Consider the following 17,606-nt stretch of genomic DNA (forward strand, 5'->3'; position numbering starts at 1 on the left):
AAATGGTAGAGCTCTAGCACTAATAAAGCCCAAGGAAAGTGCTCAGGCCCTGAGTTCAAGCTGGAGGACTGGAAAAAAAAAGAAAGAAAAATAAATATTTCCTGAAAACAAACTAAATGACTAATATATTTCAAAATGAGAACAATTACTGAGTTTTCTGTAGACATTGCTGTGTTTAATTCAGCAGAAAGTTGTCACAGAATAATCAAGCAAGTGCATATACAGATGTCCCTGCTCCTTGTACACAAAGATATCTGTATCTACCCAAGCAGACGGATCAGCACTTCTCTTAATTATTTCCTCAAAGATTTCTGGGCTACTACTTTTCCATATAGAAAAGAAATATGAATTTGGATGTGTTATTAAATGTTGCAATTATAATTCTTGGGTTATTTTTCAGTAATAATCACAACATTTTACAAAATAAAATAATTTTATATAATTTATCACAGTAAAAGTAATAGGAAAATGTTATTAGGAAGGAAATATAGCAGAAAATAAGTTATGTTGCTGGGCGCAGTAGCTCAAACCTGTAATCCTAGGTACTCAAGAGTATGAGATTTGAGGATCAAGGTTCAAAGGCAACCTTTGCACAGAAGGACCTGAGACTCTTATCTCCAGCTAACCACTATAAAATGGGAAGTGGGGCTTGGCTTAAGAGTAGGGCTGTAGCCTTGGGCTGAATTGCTCTGGGACTACACCCAAGCCCAGGGACAGAGTGGTAGCCTTGAGCTGAAGAGCTCAAGGAAAGAGCACAGGCCAAGTTCAAGCCCCATGCCCCACTAAAAAATAAATAAGATAAAGATTTGTGTCATAGACAAGCCACAGGAAGACTATACTTTAGCCCATCTTCTGCCATTTTACACTGTCTTCAGTGTATAGACATTTGTTAAAAAGTGAGAATTGGAGCTGAGCTGGTTTCTGGTGGGTCATTCTTTTCAGCCTAGATACTCAGGTGTCTGAGATGTGAGGACTGAGGTTCAAACACAGGCTTGGCAAAAAAAACCCAGAAGATCGATTCTTATCCCCAATGAATTACAAAAAATGCCAGATGTAGAACTGTGGCTCAAGGGATACAGAGTTAATCTTGAACAGTAAAGCTCAGGGACAGCACACAGTATGAGTTTAAGCTCCTGGACTGGCACACAGGAATATATCCACTCATTGCCTCCCCCCACACACATAGATTTAGGAGAGAGAAGATATTGAAAAGGGAGCTTAGTTATTCTTCAGATTTTCTGAAGAATATCTTTGCCTAAAGAGCCAAAACCATATACTAAACGCTTATAATTTCAAGATATCTTGCCTCGACCTCTGACTAGCTTTCTAGTTTTATAAATCTCCATGACACTGACATTTGCAAAACAAATTTGATTAGAAATAGCAAATCAGATACATTTGATTTTTTAAAAAAGATCTTCTAAACACCTAATTATCACAAGGACAATGAGTTAGATCACTGTCCATATTATACAAACTCAAACTCTTTCAAATAGGAGAAAACACAGCAAGAGTATCCAAGGCCTTAAACTGAGATACTCCTGAAAAAAGGTATCTACTAGCATATTTTCAACATGTGCTGGCCTTAAACTGTGGTCTCAACAATATTAGCCTCTCATGTTGTTAGAATTATTGTAGTAAAACATGGATGCCAATCTTACACATGCTTTTTAACTTATTCTTATTTTTCATTATTTTGGTGTGTGTATGTGTGTGTGTGTGTGTGTGTGTGTGTGTGTGTGTGTGTGTGTGGTCATAGGGATTGAACTCTGGGATTGGGTGCTAACCTTGACCTCTTAGGCTCAAGGCTACCACCCTACCTCTTAAGCCACAGCCACACTCCCAGTTTTCTAGTGGTTAGTTGCAGATAAGTGTCTCATGTTTCTTTAGTGCCAAGGTGGCTTTAAGCCATGATCCTCAGATCTCAGCCTCCTGAGTAGTTAGGATTACAGACATGCGCCACTGTGCCCAGCCATTAACTTATTCTTTATATAACATTTATACAACAATATTTTGTTTTTAGTTTTAAATTCCATATGTTCTTTGATGAACTGTGACAAAAAGAAAAAAGAGTTCAAGATTGTAAAAGATGTATGCCAGGCTATAATAAAGAAAGAATGTGGTATCATGACAGTCCATTAGTGCCACTGAAAACCTCGTAATATTAAGGTCATAGCCAAACACGGGTTCCAAGTGGCAAATTTGCAACTTTATTCAGACATAGCTTTTTGGGATCCTTGTAAAATTTCATTTGAGTACTATATCATTCTGTGGTAAGGCTTATAAGACATTTGCTCAGCAGTAATTTGGTCATTAAATAGATGGATTTAACAAGGTTATTTCTAAGGATGTTCCTTCAATTTACTGTGAAATATTAACAAGTAACAAAATAATATATGCATTTTATCTTTAGGAAAATAACTTCTTTTCCAGGGGGCATACTACCTAATCAAAATAAATTAAATGAATGCATGAGCTAAAATTCAGCACTTCCATTACATATTTCAACATGAGTTCATTTCATTCAATAAATTGTTCTATTCTGTTTAAACAGCAACACTAATTGCACATTTTGTTAATAAACCTGTCCTGAACTTATTGCTGATCTTGTTGACTGGTTTACATTTTTGTTATGTTTTGCTTTAGCAGAGTTGAACTCAAAGAACTTGAACTTACTTGGCTAGAGGTCTACCACTTGAAGCACAACTTGTGCTTGACTTTTATTTGGTTAAATGGAGATGGAGTAGTAGACTTCTCTTCTGGGGCTGGCTTAAAATTGCCACCTTCCAGATAGTACACTCCTGCATCCCTAGAATTACCAATTTGAATCTTCCATTAGTGTCCAGATTCATCCATATTCCCCAACAATATCTTTTGTAAACGTTAATTACAGACATAGTCTAATAATTTTATACTGTAAATATTTCATATTAATGTTCTATCAAAGCATTTATATAGCTCATGTTGTATATTGATGAAGGTAAATATATCTTTTAAATTTGTGTGTTTTCACAAATCTCTTTATTGCTGGAGAGAGATTAAATACCTCTAAGCATTTTCTACCAATTAAAAATTCTTCCTGACAAGGGATAAGTTGCTTTATAGTCTGCAATATTTTTTATAACTTATTTTATTCAAATTTATTTAGTAGCAATAATTATAGCAATGATAAATAGTGCAAAAATTCTTTATAATGCTTAAGAATTGATTTCATTTATTACATGGATAGAGATATCAAATAGCATAAAACCTATGTGGTAAATAGATTGTCATATATCTTTTAGAAATGGAGAAATTGCAATTTATAGATAAATATATTGCTTAAGTTTTCCCAAGCATGTAAAGGGCATAGTTCCATTAAATGAAAAAATTCTCATCTTACAGCTTATATTTTTGTATGCATAAGTATTTCATCTCTATTTCTAAAGTATTCTATTTATAATTCCTAAATGGTAAAATATACGGAAACCAAAATAAACTGCTTTCTGTAATAATAGCCCAAATCACAATTCAACCACGAACACAGTCTCTTACAAGCATCCCTGTTCTACTATTCAGATACCTTCTTAAAAGAGAAACTATTGGGTCCTTAACCACATATCTAAATGAATAGCCTGTGATGCATTTATTATGCTATTCACATGAGTAAAAATTGCTACACAGGTATTTCTTTGTGAAGCAAAAAGTAAATAAACCTATGTTGAGTCATTTTTTTTATTTCAAATTTATTTTTTGCTTTTCTTTTTTGATATTGTTTTGCTTTTTTGGATAATTAGTAGATATAACATTAAGTTAATATTATAGAAGAGAGAAGAATTCCTTCTTATTTTGTCTATGCACCACTGGGAATTTCCAATTTTAAAAAGAAAATCTCATTAAAGGTGCTCTCTGTAAACAGAGAAACCTCTATAAGAAAAGCTAATTGATTTTTTCTTAGGTTATGTGCATATTGAAGGCAGATGATTTGTTCCTATAAAAAGGTGGTTTTACTCAGCACTTTTATCTCTTGCCTCTCATAAAAATGGACAAATTATACAAACATGTAAATGAATGTGTTATTCAGGGATTTTTTTTTTTTACTTAAATGTAGCTTTCCTATTCTCTGATTGCTCCTTGAATGTCTTCAAAATTCTTGACAAATGACATCACATTGCTTGTGTGAGAATATGAGTGGCTGCTAAGAGCCCAGTAGGCTTTGTGAGACAGAACTCTGAGGAAAAATGTTCTTTAAACCTGAGAGAAGTATGCAGCTTTGAAATTAGTTGATAATAAAGTCATGTGATGAAGCACTGTCATCCTAGGAGATTCTGGCAGCAATATGGCTGGTAGCAGTGAGACAAGGAGATAGATATGAAATTGTCTAGTTGTTGTATTTGTTATAACTTCTCAGATGTGTAGTCCCAATTACATTACCGATGGTGAGGATCTAAATGGTAGGCCAACTAGGTTAAAAATGTAAGTGAGAACGTAAATGGTGAGACAGTCATGGTGGTGCACACTCATAGTTAGAGCAATATGAAAGGTTGTGAGTTCAGGAATATCTCTGTCCAAGGCCTTCTGCAAGAAAAAAAAAAAAAGAAAGAAAGAAAGCCCTTAAGACTCTAGCTAAAAAATAAAAGGGAGAAGGAACTGTAGATCAAATAAATAGTGGAGCACCTGCTGAGCAAGGAAGAAGACTTCAAGCATCCCTATTCAATTTTAAACAAAAGCAGCAAAAGTTCTAAAGTCTTCATGAGAATGAAAGGATTTGTAATTGGTGTTGATATTAATTTTAATAATATCTATACTTATATAATTTTCTGGTTATTAATCAGTTCACAATATATTGTAAGTATAATTTATGACAATGTTCAGAATACAGAAAACTATGTACTCACATATTATATTCATTTATGATATCTTTTTATGAAAACAGTAGTGACAATATCATAAACAGCAAAATGATAGATAGATAGATAGATAGATAGATAGATAGATCATTTTATACAGAGTCTGAATGTAACTCTGTCATTAGGTTCCAAATTGTCCAAAGATCTCTGGAACGTTATTCTTAGCAATGATTAAGCCTTAAGCAAAAACTTAGTTATTGTTGTTAAGAATCCAATTTTTTTTTTATTTTTGGTCATGGGACTTGAACTCTGGGCCTGTGCGCTGTCCCTGAACTCTTCAGGTCAAGGCTAGTGCTCTAACACTTGAGCCACGGGGCCACTTCTGACTTTCTAGTGGTTAATCGGAAATAAGAGTCTCATGGACTTTCATGGTGGGGCTGGCTTTGAAATGCCATCCTCAGATCTCAGCCTCCTGAGTAGATCAAATTAGAGGCAAGAGCCACTGGCTCCTGGCTAAGAATCTGATTTCTAAGGCTTTTTATTTTAAAAACAACTTGGTCAAACTATGTTTACTTCTGTAGTTAAGATAATGCTTTGCCTAAAATTAATCTTGGTATTTATGGAATATTACAAGACATATTCAAAAAATGTGTGATTTCCAACACCCCACACTATAATGCACAGCACAATTTCATTTTGAGAAGAATTAATAGAAACATAACTTGACATTATGAGTAAGGACATCTGCCTTTGTTTACATTCATCTGGGCTTAATGCAGAAAATGTCAAAGAAAAAATGTGGGGTGAAAATTGTGAATCTTTCAGTTTTACTTTCATTGCTTAGCACAAAGGAAAGGGGAAAAAAACTTCTGCATCTTGTGTGGTAAGGAGTTGGCTAATGGATGCATAAAGCAAACAGAGCTGAAAGGAAATGTTTTATTACTCCATGCTGGACCATATGGATGCTTGTTCTCTTGTTATTATTATTTTTGTTGTTGTTATTTAAATGATGCTTAATTTGAAATGTCTGGAACTTAACCAAAATCTGGCTTTGAACCAACACAAAACTTTGTCTTATGGCATCCTATAATTTTGCTTATTCTTTTGCCAAAGAAAAGAAATCACACATGTTGAATAGTATTTAACAATGTCAGTCAGAGAAAATAAAGACATTTTCTTGGTTAAATTGTTTTGCTGTGTGGATTTATTTTGGAGAAAATGATAAAAATAATGTTGTTTGATTTCCCTATACACACAGGAAACACACACACACACACTCATACACACACACACACATAGAGAGAGTTAAAAATTAGAGGGGTTGGGAGTTTAGCCTAGTGATAGAGTGCTTGCTTAGAATGCACAAAGATCTTCAAATCCTCAGTGCCACATACATAGAAAAAAGCCAGAAATGGTGCTGTGACTCAAGTGGTAGCATTCTAGGCTTTAGAAAGCCCAAGGAAAGTGACCAGGCCCTGAGTTCAAGGCCCAAGACTGGCCCCCCCCCAAAGAAATTTAGCTTGTTTTTAACTAGACCACTTATAACATTGAATTATAAAATTTGCTATTAATATAGATAGATTATAAATATCACATTTATGTTTAATCATATGTAGGTATCACATATTTAGTTTGGATTTATATATAGATCCAGAATATAATTTTATTTCAAATTGATGCCTGTGTTCCAGATCATTATGATGTCTTTTAACTAATCTACCATGGTTAATCAGCCAAGAAAATGGCAGCTTTGTTTAAAATATATACTTTTTACTAATTTACAATTCCTCTTTGTACATCATTTAAAACCATAAACTTTAATTCCCTTGTTGAATTAAGTATATTGACAAGATACTTATTTTAAACTCCTACAATGAAACTCAGTGAGTTCCTCAAGATGACATTGTTCACATATAAATTATTTTCCTATTTTAGAAATATCCATATCATCACGTGCAACTGAAAGAAAGCTCTTTTAGGCTTCTTCCTCCAGGCAGAAATGTTTCCTATCTCATTTAACTTTGCTGTCTACCATGGAGGTTAGTTGAGCTGGTACATTGTGTTGTGTTTCCATGTATGTCTGTGAGCATCTGGATAACAGCTGAGATGTGGTAATGACTACTGAAGACAGAAATACATCTGACTCGCTGAGAAGCCTTCTACATGACTTACTACATCTGAAATACACCCTTAAAATGTGAATTGAAATGCAGACTTCTAAAATTTCCCTGGCTTGTTTTCAAAGGTTATGACTGAAGTTCATTAGTAGGAGCTGAAATAAAAATCATCTAATATTGTCCAAAAACAACTTGAATGATATCAGCATTTTCCACCTCCCTGTTATCAGCTATATGGGGAACAGATTTGCTCTCTATTGTTACAAAAACCTATACTTGGTGTGAACAGCAACGTGTTTTTTTTTCCTTTCACTTATTTTAGAAATAAATAGTAGCTGTTTTTCTAGCCCTCTTCTACTGGAAGATCACAGCTATTTCTACATACTTCAATAGCCTGAACAATAGACATCTTTGCTTTGCTTTTTATTGAAATGTCCGTCAAATTTCTGCATACATTCTTGGACAGTGATTTACAAGTATCTATCTTACATTAAATTAACTGTGATCTTTGGCTGATGATAGAATTTGTTAAACCCAGTAAAAAAACAATGAATATTTAGAGGATTTCTTCTGATAGGCTATAATGAGGAAAGGGACAAAAATAGCACTAAAATGTAAATTACTCCTTTATCTTGGGATAATTTTCTTCCTTCCAATTTGTGTCTCCTTTTAATGTCATTCCCAGTAGAAAAACAAAACAAAATAAATTATTAACATAAATTTCTCTATTCATCTTTTCATGTATGGTAACTTGAAAAACATGTTCAAGTCATTATACAAAGGAGTTGCCACTTATCAAAGCAGCTTATAAATGCAATATGACTTTTTTCATATATTTTCATTGTAATTAATAGAAGATTACATTATATTCACCAGATAGAAGATGCATTACTTCACATACATTGATACCCTTTCTCATGCCTTGGTCCCCATTTCCCTCCCCCACTCCCACCCCTCCACTTGTTTTCCTCCCTTCCCTACCCGACTTCAAATAACCAAACAAGTATATATACAATATATCAGATAACCAAGTGAAATACTGTAACAATATGAGATAACCAAGGGACAACAAAAGAGATGAGAGATAACATAGTACATTAAGTACAACAATCACTCATTGTGTGGCTTTTGTTTCTATATACTGGAGGTCCTTTCATTTAGCATCATCCTATATGGCCTTATGTATTGTAAATATGTGCTAGGAGAGCCCAAGGTTTCTACTGATTATGACAAATGAGAGAAACCATTGAGCCTATGATCCTTTGAGTCTGGCTTACTTCACTTAATATTATTTTTTTCTAAGCCTTTCCATTTCCTAACAAATGGGGTGATGTCATTCTTTCTGACAGCAGCATAGAATTCCATTGTGTACAAATACCACATCTTGTTGATCCACTCATCAACTGAGGGACATCTGGGTTGGTTCCATATCTTTGCTATGGTAAATAGTGCTGCAATGAACATCATTGTGTTAGTGGATTTAGAATGTCCTTGTTTCTGGGCAATTGTGTAAATGTCTAGTAGTGGAATTACTGGGTCATAGGGGAGCTCTATGTTTAGTCTTTTGAGGAACTGCCATACTGCTTTCCATAGTGGCTGAATGAGTTTGCACTCCCACCAACAGTGTAGTACTGATCCCTTCTGGCCACATCCCCTCCAGCATCTGTTGTTATTAGATTTATTGATCATGGCCATTCTAACTGGAGTGATGTGGAATCTTAAGAGTTGTTTTGATTCAAATGCACCATGCCTTCTTGCTTACAAATGCAAAATGTCTTGATCAATGTCACAATCTTTGAATATTATCAGCTATCCCTTTCTTTCCCATGCCTTCCTTCTCTCATTTGTCTAAATTTTGTAAGATACATATTAGATTACTGGCTGCATTCTCTACTGCTTCTCCTATTTATTTCTACACCATTTTCCCATGACCTCACTCCAGCACTTCCAAGTGCCAACTTCCTGGTGTTTATTTTGCTGAACTTTGATTTTACTTTTCTAAGGAATTACAGTGTTTGAATATGCCCTTGAAACTACCATATTTCCATTAAAACACCTGTATACACTTGCATACCAAACAATGTATTTACTTATAAGTTCATTAGCAAAATTTACCTAGTGTATATGAAGCAAAATAGGCATTCTTTTCTCTCAGATTTACACCACTTAATATATATTTTCCCAAGTCCTCTCATTTCTTTGCAAATGGTATAATATCATTCTTTATACTAGATAAGCAAAATTCTAATGTGCACATGCACCATATTATCTTTTTCTCATAATTTTTGTAAAAGGATTATGGTTGCAGGATATAGGTGATGATTACATTTTCTTTTGAACAGTATCAACTCCTCCCTCATTTGACTTCACTTAAGTTCACCCTTTGTCCCTCCATTTCTATGTTCCCCCTTCTCCTCCCCATCTGATAAACTTATACATATGTGACAAAGGGTACAGAAATGAAAACAGCGACCCAAGAGAGTAATTTAGCATAATCAGATTCAATGCAGTGCTGTTTAACCATGGTCAAAATATGTGGCTTCTCAATGGATTAATAGGTCAAGGAAAATGTTTGATATATACACAATGGGATTCTTGCTTTCATCAGAAAGAGCACTGTGTATAAATGCAATAGTAAAGAATCTCAGACATACTTACTGTTTATACTGTGTCTACTGATACACAGGTATCCCTGTCCCATAGGACATTAATTACAAAGCTCAGTGGTCAAATTACTAGAGATTTCAAGACAGATTTACAAGAGTGCTAATCACACTCATTATATCATTATATTATTGTTGTGGATTATGATTCTCTTACTTAGATTCTATCCTAGCTGAGATGAAAGGTGTATAACAACAACATGGGGTCATGCTTGCTTATTTGTCTGAGCTAACCTCAACTGTGATGCTTCCAATCTGCCTTTAGAGATGCTGAGATTACAAAGATGAGCCACTATTTTCTACTAGAATTTAATTTTAATAACGTTTCTCTTTTTCCTTTTAAACCCTAAGGTCACAAAAAACAATTACAAACAGTCTGAAACTGGGCAGAGGAAACAGGCAAGGGTTAAGGGTGAATGCATATAGAGACTTTCATTTCCTGTATTTGGTTAAAGATATCCACCTGAAGCCTTATCTGACCTGGTGTTCTTTGATTTCCTCTCTCAGCATATGATATTTCATTACTGGACTTAAATAAAGTAAACATCAATGGGCACAGTGAGGTGCCCCCATCATGTAACACATGTCATCACTGAGCATTACATTCTTAGCTTAAAAAACAAAACAAAACTGTTACCAAAGTTGCTGCCTCTCTCTAGAAATGTTTGGCTTTCATGTGACATATCCATAATGGTATGCCCTATTAAGCAGGTAGATCTAGTTAAACTACAGTGTCAGCTCTAAATTAATAAATAGCTCTCCATCATCTTGTATATTTCTGACATCTTTCATCTGCATTCATACTTTTCATTTCATGTTTTTCAAATAGTACTTTACATATTCAAGACTGTCTGAAGATAGAAAATGTTCTTTCTATTTGAACCATGTGCTCCTAAGAAAAAATCCTACAGACCAAATTATAAAAAAAATGGAGAAAATTGAAAAGGTCCAGACAGTTATAAGTTTGCATGAGTATGATCAGTGATTTCCTATTGCAAATGGGAATTAAGAAATTTCATTTCCTTCATGAAACATCAAACAGGAATAAAATCTCAAAGTAAGTACCACTATTGCATTTGTTCATTTGTTCATATTTTGTTCCACCTTTTCTGTTTTCTCCTTACCCCAAGACAAACAAACAAATAAAATCAAAGGAAAAGAAAACAAAAACACGTCCATAACAACTAAAGAGTTTCTTGTAGACACTATATGGAAAAAGAACTGTGGATACTGACAGGAGGGAAGACTGAAAGAGTGTGAGGGAAGAGGCGACATGTTCCAAAAAATTGTACTCATTACCTGAATCATGTACCTCTAACTCTACTCCCTAACCTCTAGTTATCCAATAAACATTTATCCATTTAGCATAAAACATTGGCTTGAAAAATATTTATAAGATATATAAATAAAATTTATTCTCATAATAATATCAAAATGTTATCATTAAGTTACAGAGTATGAATGTTTAAAAATCCAAGGAAAATTGAATAATTACAATGAAACGTTAAATGAACAGAAGCAGACTTAGGTGTTAACATTATTTGGTGCTAATAGAGCAATTTTCTCATTATAATCAGCAATGGCTCATAATCATTATTTTACATGTGATATATTGTTCAAACAGTTTTCAGGGCTTGGAATGTGGCTTAGTAATAGAATGTTTGCCAAACACGCATGAAGTCCTGGGTTCGATTCCTTGCTACCCCATCCAGAGAAAAAGCCAGAAGTGGTGTTATGGCTCAAGGGTTAGAGCACTAGCCTTGAGAAAGTTCAAGGACGGTGCCCTGGCTCTACCTTCAAGCCCCAAGATTGGCAAAAAAGAAAAAGAAGAAAAAAGAAAAGAAAAACAGTCTTTACCTCTTTCATTGACTAATCAGAAATATACTTGCAATTATTTCCTTATTATTAAGTATGTAGCAATAGTAAATATATTAACTACATAGTTTTAGTAAAAACATATTTAAATTAGGTAACTTTAAAAAATATTTTCTATAAGTTGCTGTACCACGGAGTTGTAATTCAACAGAGCTGTTTATAAATATCAACCCCCTGATCAATATCACACCATTTAACTACCCTACCCACACCACTCTTTTCATCATGTTCCTTAATTTTCACAAAGCATTTTAGGAAATACAAATCCAATCGGAGAAGCTGAGATTCCACCGCACTACACTTAGAATTGTTGTTATCAAGAAAACTATCACTAACAGCTGTTGATGTGGATGTGGTTAAAAGGAATTCTATGACACTGCTGGTGGGAATGTAGGCTTGCTTACCAACTCTGGCAAGCAGTATGTAGGTTTCCTCAAGAAAGTAAACATAGAACTACCCTATGACCCAGCAATTCAATTCCTGGGCATTCATCCAATAGAGCACAAACAATGATACATTATAGTATCCACCACAACCCTGTTTATTGCAGCATTATTTACCCTAGCCAAGATATGGAATAATCCCACATGTACCTCTATACATGAATGGATCAAGAAAATGTGGTATTATATATACACAATGGCATTCAACTCATCCATCAGAAAGAAGAATAGTATACCATCTGTAAGGAAATGGAAAGATGGAAAAATTATATTAAGTGAAGTTATCCAGACCCAGGCAAACAAAGATTGATGTTTTCCCCATTTCGTACTTGCTAGAATATCCCTGTAAGTCTGAAAGTAAACACTCTGGGTGGCATCCAAGTAATTAACTCTATGGAGAGCACAAATACTATAATTCTGTAGAAAATACTAATTCAAATCCCAACAAAATAAGTAGCAGGCAATTATTTAAATTATATAACAATTTCTTGACCAACTGCAAAAAATATCAAATTTAAATAAGCATTAAAAAAAGAATATTCTTTTTTTGGGGGGGTTGCTTTCTTTTTTTAAAGTATTTTTTATTGTAATTAATAAAAGGGTTACATGATATTTGCCAGATAGAAGGTGCATTAATTCACATACATTGATACCCTTTCACATGTCTTGGTCCTCATTACTCTCCTCCCCACCTCCCCATCTTGGTTTTCCCCCCTTCCCTGTCCAATTTCACGTAACCAAATACAAATATATCCAATATATCAGATAACAAAGTGAGATACTGTAACAATATGAGATAACCAAGAATATTCTACCTGTAATTTAACATCATTTAGTGCTAAGCATTTAAGAAATAAATCAACATACCACTGTATACCAATTACTCTCAGGAAAAAATTTTGGCTCTGGAATAAGAAAAATATACACACTATTAAAGAATTATGGAGAACTAAATTTAAAAATAACTAAGTTTTCTTTTCTTGGTAAAAATGTAATATTGCTCACTCCAAGTAAGATCTACGCTTCTTAAATATGAAAATAACAATATTAAGCTGAAAAAGATCATGTTAATTTGCTAATTACTAGTATAGATTTGAATAGATATCTGCTCAGATATTTTCTACTTGACGTTTTAGCTTCTTTGGCAATCAGACAAAATATATTGTAGTGTGTATGGTACAGTTAATAGTGTAAATAATTCAACTGAGTGTTAATTTTAACTGCACATACTGATCAAGGGTGTTGTTATGTCCCAGAATTGAAAACTATTAAATGCAATGAAACTGTGAATCAAAGACTATAATACATTATGGCACAGAACTTAGTGAGTCCTTAAATTAATGGCAAATTTAGTAATGCCTCAAGCTTTCATTTTTCAGCTTAGTCTGTGCAAATTTCTTACTTTACTTTTTCTTTCAATTTCCATGAATTAATACCACTTATGCTTCATTGAATAACTTCAGCAACATCTGTACCTTAAATGACACTTCATTCTCTCTCCCTTTAAGTTAGAGATAATAATAAACAGGTCTTGTGCAGTAACTCTTGAAGATAATAAGAAAATCATCCTGCAGAGGGAATGTGTACCTGAGTGACAAGGTATGAAGTCTTTTAGGAGACTATCAAATATATTCAATCTTATTTTAGGCTTTACTCAAAGGTTTCTGAGCATAGTGGTATTTCCAAAATAAAGAGCACACAACTTCAAACACTAATACATGTCAGTAAATTCTCTCAATATGAGCTGCCCTATGTGTCTGAAATCCATCTAACATTGAAGGCCATAGGATGATTTCTTTAGTGATGACCCTGCCTGTTTGCTGTGCTAAGGAAGACAGTTTTTCTCTGAATTACAAATTTCACAATTTCTGGCAGAATTAATTCATTTAATCATGCTTGGCTATGTTATTGGCATTTAAATATCATCTAATTTTCTATCTTTAAATGATATATAATACACACATACATGAATACATTTATGATGGATACCTTCATAATATATGTGTGTATGTATATAGTGCTCTAAAAGCAAAACTCAAGCCACAGCATATTCTTAATTACTATAGTTGTATAGAAAGGTGATATGTCTTAAATATTCTGATTTGCATATTTTAATTTTACTCAAATGGAGCCAAGAAAAATATATAATTAAGATCATATTTGCTACTTTGATGAGTTTTGTTGGATAATATAGTTTGTTAATTCCTCACTTTACCATTATTCTCAAAAGGAAAAAAAATGGACAGAATCTGCAAGCCTTAGTCATCTAATTTTGACAAATATTCCTCATCTTTGTGAGGTGATAATTTTGCTGATGTTTGACATTATAATTATTTTTCATTGAAATAATAAAGTCTGAAGTAAAATGGTATTTCATATAATGTACTTCTATTAAAAGTGAATCATTATTACACATTTTGGAGAATTAATTACAATTATAACTATTCATAGGTGGTGCTGTAACCCTAGATACGCAGGAAGGTGAGATCTAAGAATCATTGGAAATCAACCCAGGCAAGCAACTCTGTGAGATTCTTATCTCCAATTAGCTACCCGAAAAGCCAGAAATGGAGTTATGGCTCAAGTGGATGAACACTAGCCATGAGGCAAAAGGCTTAGAGAGAGCATTCAGGCCCTGATTTCAAGATACAGAACTGGCAGAAAACTATATATATATATATATATATATATATATATATATATATATATATATTGCTTGCTTGCTTTTCTCTATTGTTGGTGCTATCACCTATTAAAAGTTATGGGATAAAAGAGTTACCTGTGTGCTTTGTTTTTGTGTGTTTGGTTTTGCAGTGTTCCAGTTTTCCAAAGAACAGATAGAACAAGCAGAGATGCAGTTACTCCATTTCCAGCACTCATGAAGCATGTGTGGAAGCTAACAGCTAAGTTCAAAGTCAATTAGTCCATAGTACTTAGTTGAGTAGCTTCACTAACATTTGCATTCATAATGACACTTCATTTTTCTTAGTTGAAATGTGATATGTAATCATTTAGCAATATGTGTTGTTACTGTATCTGACTTTGTTACCTGATATATTGTATATATGCTTATTTGCTTATTTGAAATAGAGAACGGTGGGGGGGGGAACAAGATGATTGGGAGGAGAGGGACAAAAACATAAGAAAGGGTATCAATGTGTGAGAATGTAACTGTAAATGTAACCTGTATGTAAATGTAACCTAGCAAATGTATCTGTAACCCCTCTATACATTATCCAAAAATAAAATTAAAAAAAATTAAAAGTTTGATGTGCATACCTTTTATTCAAGACAACATGAAAACTACCTCACAGAAAGACTGTATTTGTTGATAAGGAGTTTTCCAGCCTTTCAGCAGAATACAAAGCACAGAATTTCGTTCAGACTTTGGTCCAGAATTCACCAAGTTCCTGGTACGCACAGAATTATTTCCATATAATAAACAAATGCAAATTTAAATGTAATTATGGTTGATTCACATTTTTGTTTTTTATTCAAGAATTTATTAACATTGATTTTTACATCATATTTTAAATGACAAGTTTAACAAACAAGTGTTCAGGGAGGGAATCTATTTACAATCACTGGGACTTAGTATTTAGTATTTAGTATTGTATGTCATAGAAACATATTAATTTATGAAATAAAATATTATGTCTATAGAGTCATAGATTTTTATGTCTATATAGTTATGTTTATATTTCCATTACCATGTCCATAGCTTTGGGTATGCAGTTATTGAGTCTTCGCTCTTGTACTCTTTGGATTTAATAGCCACATATTAAGGATACTATGCACCTTTTGATCCTTAGGTCTTGACTTGTTTCACTCAACATGATTTGCTCTAGATTCATCCACTTCCCTGCAAATGCCATTATTTTATCTTGTCTGTTGGCTATGTAGAATTCCATTGTGTATATATACCACATTTTCTGTATCCATTTATCTGCAGTAGGGCATCTGGATTGTTTCCATCACCTGGCTATTGTGAATAGTGCAGAGATGAACATAGCTGAACAGGTTTCTTTATAATATCTTGGGTCATGATGTTCAGGATAGATGCCCAGGAGTGGTATGGCGGGATTGTAGAGAAGGTCTATTTTCAGTTCTTTAAGAAACCTCCACACTGCTTTCCAGAGTGGCTGAACTAGTTTACAATACTATCAGCAGTGTAATAGGGTTCCTTTTTCTCCACAACCCTGCAAGCAACTGTCATTGTCTGAGTTCAAAATCTTGGCCATTCTTGTTGGGGTAAGGTGGTATCTTAGGGTTGTTTTTATTTGCATTTCCTTTATGACCATAGATGATGAACATTTTCTCATATGCTTTTCTGCCATTTTAATCTCTTCTTCTGATAGGTCTCTCTTTAGTTCCCTTGCCCATTTAGTGAATGGTTTATTGGGTTTGGGGAGGATTAGTTTCTTGAGTTCCCTGGAGATACTGGATATTAAGCATTTGTCAGATGTATTGGTGATCAATATCTTTTCCCATTTGGTTGGTTGTCTCTCTACTTTTGCAACAATGTTTTTATCTGTAAAGAAACTTTTTATTTTTAGGTAGTCCCATTTATCGAGTCTCTGTCCAATCTGTTGTGACCCTGGGATTCTGTTCAGGAATATTTTGCCTGTGCCTATGAGTTCCCGTGTCTCTCCTACTTTATCATGTAGCAGTTTCACAGTTTCTGGTCTGACGTTGAGGTCTTTGATCTACTTTGAGTTAATGCTTTTGCATGGCGAAAGGCTAGGGTCAATTTTTAGTTTTCTGCATGTGGCTGCCCAGTTTTGCAAGCACCAATAATTGAATAGACTGTGTTTGTTTCACTGTATATCTTTGGCTCCTTTGTCAAATACAAGTTGCCTATAGGTATGTGGTTGTATTTCTGGGTCTTCAATTCTGTTCCACTGATCTTCTGTTCTGTTTTTGTGTCAATACCAAGCAGTTTTTGTTATTTCACATTTATTTCAATTAGTTCTGTTTTCAATTCATTTAAAAGGGATTTAAGGTTTAGTTTTTAAAAAATTAAATCAAGTTAAGAATATACTTGTCAGTTCAAAACTTGAGATTTTATGGTGCAAACTCTTGAAATGGCCAGGACTTTGGCCTAGTGTGGTAGAGTGCTTGCCTAGCATGCGCAAAGACCCGTGTTTGATTCCTTGGTACAACATACATTGAAAAAGCTGGAAGTGGTGCTGTGGCTCAAGTGGAAGCGCTCTAGCCTTGAGAAAGTTCAAGGATAGCTGTTCAGCCCCTGAGTTCCAATGCTGAGACTGGCAAAAAAGAGAGAATGAGGTGGGGACTCCTGAAATTTTCTTTTTATAAACTTGAAATTTATGCAGTGCTATTATAAACAGTCATCAGCATGCTGCTGTACATCTTAATAAAACTATCCATCCAGGCAACCAAAGACTGGAAACCTTTGACCAGCATCTCTCCTTTCCCTAATATGTGGGGCCAGTAAGCACCATTGTATTTTGTTTCCTTGAGAGAAAGAAGGAAGATCCCCTGGCCTCTAGTCCTGCTACTGATATTTTACTGTAAATATTCAGCTCCTGAAAGTGTTGCCTTACAATTTGATAGCACTTGCTCTAAAATTTAGAGCCACTGTCTTATGTCACTCATTCCCTAGCTTGCTTGGGTTGTCTTCAATCATCCACCATTTCCAGTACAAATAAAATCCTT

This window comes from Megascapheus bottae, chromosome 11 (genome assembly GCF_031878675.1).
Source record: "Megascapheus bottae isolate mThoBot1 chromosome 11, mThoBot2.hap1, whole genome shotgun sequence".
Taxonomy (NCBI): domain Eukaryota; kingdom Metazoa; phylum Chordata; class Mammalia; order Rodentia; family Geomyidae; genus Megascapheus; species Megascapheus bottae.